Source organism: Suricata suricatta, chromosome 12 (assembly GCF_006229205.1).
Source record: "Suricata suricatta isolate VVHF042 chromosome 12, meerkat_22Aug2017_6uvM2_HiC, whole genome shotgun sequence".
Lineage (NCBI taxonomy): Eukaryota > Metazoa > Chordata > Mammalia > Carnivora > Herpestidae > Suricata > Suricata suricatta.
In genome coordinates, this window is record NC_043711.1 from 87,762,176 (window position 1) to 87,770,829 (window position 8,654).

The 8,654-nt window shown below is 49.8% G+C and overlaps 1 long non-coding RNA gene across 1 annotated transcript; it reads left to right on the plus strand.

Moving 5' to 3' along the window:
- Window positions 1–1,735: 1,735 nt before the first annotated feature.
- LOC115274695 lies at window positions 1,736–8,215 on the plus strand. The gene is made up of 3 exons (XR_003901217.1): window positions 1,736–1,982; window positions 6,002–6,095; window positions 6,721–8,215. It is a non-coding gene; the product is annotated as an uncharacterized LOC115274695 (long non-coding RNA).
- The last annotated feature ends 439 nt before the right edge of the window (window positions 8,216–8,654 follow it).

Below are 8,654 nucleotides of genomic sequence, written 5' to 3' on the forward strand. Positions count from 1 at the left end.
TTTCTCCCTTTGCAATTGGGGATATCTATTCTATGTCCCACTCTTGCATTTTGGAAGCAGATAACTTGTCAGATTTTACAGCCCCATGGCCAGAGAGCAATTTGCTTCAGGATGAGTTGTACCCGGAATGTCACTCAGCTCTGATTTAGATGATATTTAGATGAGACGTTGGGATGTTAGCCCTCTGAGTTGATGCGAGAATGAATGAAGGCTTCGGAGTTGTTGGGCTGTGTTTTGCACGTGAGAAGAACATGACTTTTGGAGGGTCAGGAGTGGAATGTTATACAGACTGAAGTGCATGTCCCCCCAAATTCCTAAGTTGAAACCTAAGTTGAATACCCCAGGGGTATTCAAAAGTGAGGCTTTTTGAGAGGTGATTGGGTTGAGCAGGTGAATGGGGTTAGTACCCTTCTTGTGAAAGAGCCCCAGCCAGCTCCCTCAGCCCTTCTACCTGAGAAGGCCAGCATCTACAAACCAGGAGTCAGGCCCTCGGCAGACCCTTCCCAGTCTCCAGAACTGTGAGAGATAAAGGTCTGCTGGTTATAAGCCACCAAGTCCATGGTGTTTTGCTGTAGCATCCAGAATGGACTAAAACAGAGACATATTCTACTTCACCCCAGTGCAGGATAGCAACCCAATTCCTCTTTCATATTCAGGACTAGTCACCTCTCTAGCACAGTAACCTCTTCCTCGTTGGTTTCCCAGCATGAGGAATCCAAAGAGGCCAAGAGACAGTCACAAATTTCAATGTAATTGATGGGAACAAGTCTCCCTTGGGCTCTAAATCTTCTAGACTACAAAAGCTTAAATCTTAGGGGCAAGATGCAAAAGTTTTGCTCTTGGATCACTGGGGTAGTAGTAAAGAGGGGCTTATTCCCCAACCTGTGAACTATGGCTGTAGAGGAAATCAACACCATATATTTGGCACTGATTTAGTGGAGTTTCTGTCTTCTTGAGGACATTACTCCAGCCCAACAAATTGTTGCCATCCAGCTAGTGTCATAAAAGGTCTTCAGATCATTTATTCCAGAATTCTATCCAACTGACTGCTTGAGGGTGATGGGAAGCACTGCAAGACCAGTGATTGAAACGGGCAGGAGCCCATCACTGATCTTCCCTTGCTGTCAGATGAGTTTCTTGGTAAGAGGTGATGCTGTTTGAAGATACTATCCCAGTAAGGCCTCCTTTGAATTCATGGTAGTTTGGGGAAAAGGCAGGGAAGGCAAATCAATATCCAGAGTTCCAGTGATATCCATCTCTCTATTCCAATGAGAACAAAGCATCTCCCCATCTATGATAGAAACAATTCAATGCACTTGCTCTGTGACCAGACTGGTCTCTTGGGGAACAGAGTCATATTAGGGTTTCAGAGTTCGTTGTTCCCAGCAACAGGTAGAGCACCATGCAATCACTTTAGCCAGATTAACCTTGGTAGATGAAATTCCCTGTTCCTGAACCCATGTGAAACCTCCATCCTTGCCACTGTGGCCATATAGCTGATGAGATATAGGCCTCAGGTAATAGAGGAGGTTCCAAGAGACCCCTGGGTCACATCTCATTGTGCTAGGTGGACAGAAGAGCAAAGGCAGACGTAGGGAACAGGGCTAATAGGAACCAGGGAGAGCCAGGAGTCTGGGGTGCCCAGAGCCAATGGTTGTGCATGGGTGGGTCAGATGAGTCAGGGTAACATTACTGTCTTCCTCACAGTGTATTCCAGAGGTATCTCTGAAGGACTCAGCACTTGTAAGCAATTGGCCACATGCATCTGCTCAGACACTCCACTCAGCGGGCATTCCCCAGAGGCAAGAACTTGCCCTGTCCCACTTCCTCGTGGCATGATTTAGGGGACCCACAGAGAGACGTGAGTGCATCAGAGCTGATGGGCCCTCCTGTGGCCCATGCTCTTCTCTGTTCCACGCCCTTCATGGACTATTGATGGCTTCTTCCTAATGGACCTCCCAATGGACCACATAAAAGTGAAGGTACACGTTCTGCACCCACCTCCCTCCCTTCCACCTTAGCCAAGCTTTTAACTTTAAAAGCCTTGGAGAAGAGGCCTCTCCTTTGTTTTATGTTTCTCCCCTCTGCTTTTGACGTGGCACCTGCTGAATATGACTTGATGGCAGAAAATAGGGCAGCAGGGAGTGCAAGACCCTCTTCTTTCTCCCTCTCATCACTGCCTCCAGCCCCCACCTCTCTTCTTCTTGCCTTGTCTCCATCCATGAGATCTCTTGGTAAGGCCATAGGAACTATGGTCTGGGGACTCTGAACACACAGCCCACTGGCCCCCAGAAGCTCACCACCCTCCAACTCCCTGACATCAGGAGGACAGCAGTTGGTGCTCGCACAATGCTGTGGATGGAAAACAAGCTCTCGAAGGTCAGTACACTGGACTCCTAATGCAGGCTCTGCCACTCCTGGGACTGAAACTTTATCTTGAGATCCCTGCTCCACAGTCTGGACCAGGAAGAGGAAGGCAGCCACTAGAAGAGGCCTCTAAGAGGTAGACATTTATCAACTTATAAAAATAGTGCAATTGTTTTTCAAGGAGAGGCAGACAACAGTGCAATGAAGCCATAGCCAAGCCAGGAGAGGCGATGGGCTGCACCGGCCATGGAAAGTGGCCCACAGCCAGCCTCAGCTGGCCTCTCCAGAGGGTCAACCCCAAAGTCCTTATGGTTTTGAGGTACACCAATACTCAGAGGAAAAAACATGTTTGTCCTTGGAATTGTTCTCTACCTCTTCAAAGTAATTATTTCCAAAGGACTCTTATTTTAAGAAAGGGGGAATTGCAGTTTATGCCCTGAGACCCAAGCCATTCACAAAAAGGCCTTCATTCTCAAGGTGTGACCACAGCCCCCTGTGTCAGAGGGCTCTGGAGCATTGTTTGAATGTGGATTTCAGGCCCTGACATCCACTGTTACTTAATTTCTGAATCTCAGCATCCACATCTGAAAAATGGGCTTCCTAGCAGCCCTCCCCTCAAACGTCAGTAAGAGTCTAGATGGAATAAGTAGGCAAACACAAAGAGGAATGTTGCAGGAGGAGGGGTGTCATTTGCAGCTGGATGAGCTGACCCTAAACTTCCCATTCAAATCAGGCCTCCATTACCCCAGATCCCTGAGGATGTCTCGGGCCTCCAGTGACCAATGGAAGTGGTCCCTGCTGCCATCCACAATGCATCCTGGCCAAATGCACAGCAAGTGGACCCTTTGGCCCAGCACTCAGCCAAAGCTGGAGCCGTTAGGAAATAAGAATGTATGTGTTTATTGAGGAAAATAAAAATGTGCGTGTGATGCCGCACAGAGGCGATTTATGAGGTTTTATGGAAGTGTCGTCTAAAGGCCCACTCAGTCACTGCCAATGTCAGATCTGCAAACACCTCCGAGCTCAGGCAGTAACGCTCCCTAAGGGAGCCGGTGGGCCAGACATGTGTGCGGAGGGGACTGTGAGCCACGGGGCAGGTGTGCAAGTGTGTGGCTGTGTGAAAGTCGACGCACATGCACTTGTTGGCCTGCCGGGGAGCATGTGTGGTGATGAGCCCCTTAAGAGTGGGGTGCTGTGGGTCACCCCAGAGGACTCCTGGGACAGGAGGCCAAACCACAGTGCAGAAGTGTACCCATTACTCACACTCTCTTCAAAGGACAGCAGAGTCCTGGCTGCTCCCACGAGGGGGTTAGTCATCTCCTGTTGCAGAGACTAGAGGCCTTGGGGATGCCAAGAAAAGCAGATTCTCAGGGGAAAACATTTCTGGGTTGAGCATTCAGGAGCCAGTGGAGTCTGGCCAGTGGGGAAGGATGTCACTCCTCCACTGGGCCCAGTCCCCGCTGGCGATGCACCTATTTGCTCCAGGTCTCTGAAGCTGCCGTGAGTTCTGTGAACCAGACTCATGCCTCCTGCTCTCCCCTGCCTGCCCAGCCCACCTGCCAAGCCAGGCAGAGCCTCGATGGGTTTGCTGAGAGCTGCCTGCTGTGGAAGCAGATTCAAGGAAGCACCTAGAAGGGGTGTTAAAGAAGAGGAGCAGAGGAGGAAGGAAGAGGAGAAAGAGGAAAAGGAAGAAAGACTTTTAGGGCAAGTCCCTCAACCATCCCGAATTCCATCTTCATAACAATGGACTTAAAGCCCTGCAGCCAGCAGCAGAGCCCTGCAGACCAGGCGGAACAGGAACAAGGGCCTCCTACTTCCTCTCTCCCCCTCACTCCTGCACAGCAGTGAGGGAATCATAAGTGTTGCAAGAGCCCTTTGTCTTCTGGGCACGTGAGGAAGGTCACTTCCCTGCAAGACGGGGAGGAGCTCGGGCCAAGGGTGGTTTGTGAAATGAAACCGATGCTTGCACTTCATGGTCCGTCATGAGCCCAGATGGGAGGCCCAGCTCGGAGTCGAGGGCAGGGACCGGGAGTCTCTGGACGCCAACCACACGCCACATCCTCAGCTGAGTACTTCAACACGCCCCATCTAGTGCCCATCTGAACCCCAAAAGCGGGGAACTAGCATAGCCTTGACATGGGCCACAACTTTGAGAGCCCAAGACACTGATATTTGCTCAAAGGCACAAAGACCATGAGTGGCAGGACTGTTTTCCATTTAGAATCTGAGACTCCTCCTCCTTCCCTCAGCACCAATAGCTTCCGTCTCTGGGGGCCAGTAAAACACAGCACCTGCCTCATCTGTTTGCTTGTCCCCACTCCGTTCTCCCTCGAACCACAAGCTTCTGCAGCTTAGGAACCTGTTCTGTGTTCCTCATTCCCAGGGAGATGCAGGAGGTGCTCGTGGAATGGGTGGGAGAGAAAGAAGGAAAGGTGGAAATGTTCAGTGTTTCACCACTTCTGACATCAGGAGGTAGGCAAGGCTCTCTGAGGGCCAGGAGGAAAACCTAAGGGCCAACATTTCTGCATGTTCTTCTTCCTTCCTCCCTTTGTCTGTCTCTGTCTCATCTCTCTCTCTCTCTCTCTCTCTCTCTCTCTCTTTCACACACACACACACACACACACACACACCCATTCTGCCCCACTTCCACTCAGAGCATCTCCTGGTTGCCAGGGAATATGATGGCCAAAGGGATCCATTTCTGGGCCCCCAACCTCAGCCACAGCAAGCCCCCACCCTGGTAAAACATCCATGTCACCCTCCCCTGCAACCTTGGCTAGTGGTTCTGAGAGCTGGATGGGGCAGAGACCTGTTCCTGTCTGTGCCTGTCCCCAGGGACCGCACCTGATGCATTGCCCAGCAGATCCTCAGGGTATGAGGACTCCGTGACCTGAAATTGTGCCATCGGTCTGACTTGCTCAGAGTTTGTTGGGGGGAACCGTGAGCAGGGACCAGGGTTGGATCTGGCTTCATTCCACCAAGTCTAAACTGCAGTCGTTATAATGACCAAAAGAACAGCTAAGGGATGGATTGCAGTCATTGGTGCTACTGACTTCTGATCCTTCCCAAAGTCTTTGCCAGACGTTGCTCGGGTTTTTGAAACTGGAAGCTATCAGTGGAAGATCTTGACCATAAGCAAACATGATGGAAGTTATAAACTCTGTGACCTGCAGCGTGCTAGGTTTCTTTAGAAACTCCTGCCTGTCCTTCCTCCATCCCCAGCACTTGCTCTGCTTTTGCTCCTTGCTGCCTGTTGAGACTCAAGCAAGTTACTTCAAATACTTCAAGCAAGTTCCTGAAGTATAAAATGGGATAGTAATAATGGCCACCTCACAGCGGGCCTTCTGAATATTGAATGAGATGATGCATGTAAAATGCTTAGCAAGATGCCTTACACATACTAGGTAATCAAAAACAAAATAAATCACCCAACTTGAATGTTACCTCCTCTGTGAAATCTTCCTGGATTTTTCCACAGACTCATTTGCTGGTGCTCTCATGATAGTTGGTTTCCATTTCTCTGATGGCTCTTATCACCTGGTATTGCAGTAGGTTATTGACTGGACTATTTTATACAATAAGTCATAAGCAGTCGGAGGTCAGGACCGTGTTTAACCCATCTCTGCTTTTCCAGGATCTGGTGCCAAACTGAGTATGGAGCGAATGCCCAGCAAGAGGGGCCAGCAGGGCCACAGCCAGTTGGATTCAGAGGGACTCTGTGTCTGAAGGTACCATATCCCACAAGAGCACAGTGGTTAACTAGAAGATTCAGGGAAGCAGAGGCTCTACTTAAATGAGTTTTCCAGATAACTGAAGATTTACATCCAGGAAAAAATTACTCTTCATTTTTGAACTTTTTACCAACTTTTTCCTAACTGTGTTCCACACTTAAACAGAACACAGGGGTCCTAAGCTAGCCTTCCAATATGACGTGAGGACATCAAGAACACATTAATCATTGCCCCCAGGGTGACTGCATAACTACTTTGTTCAGATGGTTCTGTTTTGCACTCATTGCCTGGTATTATTATTATTCAGGCCATTCTTTCATTCTCCTGGTAAGTCTCAGTTTGGGGGGGAAAAATGGCCAGGTCACCCTAACCAAAGATAGGTTCTGCTGGATCAAAATGGTGGCCTGAAGGACCCCTGAGATGAATATGAATATTTGCTATGCTTTTTTTTTAATATGGCTCCCAAATTCTTGGACATCTGTCTCACTGTGAGATGGGGTCTGCATCTCCATCCTTGAATTCAAGCAGGTCTATGACATCTGACCAATGGTACACAGTAGACATAGTCCCGTGTAGTGTCCAGACCTTAAGAAACTGGCAGGTTCTCCCTTCTGTGTCTTAGGATGCTCCCTCTTGGGACCCAGCCACCATGCTGTGGGGAAGCCCACAGACAGAGCTCCTGCAAAGAGAGACTAAGAGCCAGAACCAACGTGCCAGTCATGTGCCAGTCATCTTGGAGATGGATCCTCAGCCCTGCTTGACCCGCCCCAGCCAGCACTACTTGGAGAACAGCCGTCCCTTCCACACCCTGCTCAACTGCAGATCTGAGAGCCAAATATGTGGTGGTTGTCTCCAGACACCTGCTCGCAGTCATCTTTATACTATAGACCATCAGAGCATTTGCCCAAGAAGCAAATGCTCCCGGAGCGTTCCGTGTTCAGAGTCCTGGAATCTATGAGGAATCAGGCCAGCCCCTGCTTTCTCCTTCCAGGTCGGACCCACGCTGTCACTTCTAGGACAGTAAGTGAGGACAATTACAGGTTCTAAGCATAGAATCTCCGAGTTTCTGGTCTCTTTGAAACCTTAAGGAAATTAACCGTCCTCTGAGCCTTGGTTTCTTCATCTATAAAGGAGCGATAATAAGACCTAGGTCATCATGTTGCAATAAGGAGTATGAAGCATAGATTGGCACACCCTGTTTGTGAGGAGCCAGATGGTGAATGGCTTAGGCTTCAAGGACCATACGGGCCATCACCACTATTCGGTTCCTCCATGACACCAAGAAAGCAGACACAGTCGTCCATAAAAAAATTGGCATGGCTGTGTTCCAATAAAGCCTCTTCTACAGAGACGAGATCTGGCCCATGGATCAGAGACTTCAGACCCCTGCAATAAAGGATTGGGAAGGCTCCCGGCATGAACTCGGTAGCCACCATTGGCAGGTGAATTATGACTGTCGATAGAAATGCAACGGACTTTAGGCAGAAGAGTTTGTTGGGAGTTTGCCAGCCCCATAACCACAGGGTTCACCAAAAAGTGTTCACGCCGAGATAATGAGCAACAAGCCTAGTGACACGATGAGTCACCCCAAGTCGGTGACACGAAGGAGTTTGGGAAACTGCTCTGCTGTGTTCTTTGGCAGTGGTCTTGCCCAAGTCACCTCACCTCTTGACTCAAGGTAGTTCTTCTCTAAAATGAACATACATGTTGCAGACCTTCCTGTGGAAACTGAAGTTTCAAATCCAGAGCGAAGACATTTCTCACAGGTCATCACATCTTTCAGCTGAGAGCCCCGGGGGGCAGGGATTTTGGAGTCCGGCTTTAGGGTAATAAAAGGAAATGAGTAAGGGAGGAGAAGAGGGGGGCCCTGGAGGGACCATGATGGGAAAGAGGCTGGAGGAAACGTGCCCCCCTATTCTTCTCTCTCGGGTGTCCGTTCACTCACTCGCTCACTGTGGTCTGCATATGGCTTGCCAGCTGGGAGCGAGGTCCGGGCTGGGAGTGGGGTCACTATGAGTGGCTGTGATACTCCCATCTCTGCCTCGTGGAGGGGGCTCACCTCCAGCGAGGGGAAGAGGCCATTACGGAAGTCATGGCAGTAATCATGTTGTGTGTTGTGAAAGGGGAAGTGAAGGGTGGGGACCACCATTTGGGGGCGGGGGACCTGGCCCAATTGGGGGGTCAGGGGAGGTCTTCCCAAGGAAATGACACTGACGCCAAGACCAGAGGCATGAGTGGGGATTAGTCATCATCCTCTGCCTTCCTCCTCTTCTGGAGTTTGCTCTTGTGCTCAGACAAACCCTCTCTTAACACCCGTCCATGGTGAAGATCGCTCTTCTTCCGTTTCCCTGGGCCAAGTCATCCCTTGACTGCACTGCCTTATAAAACACCTCTTTTCCCTCACCTAAACCTTTACTGAATGTTTAGTGCTTTTAGGATACAAACCTAAAGCCTTAATAACATGATCCACTAGGCCTTGTGTGAGCCAGTTCCTGATACCTCTCCAGCCTTACCTCACAGTCCCCCATTGATAACTCCGCTCTAGCCATCCTGGTT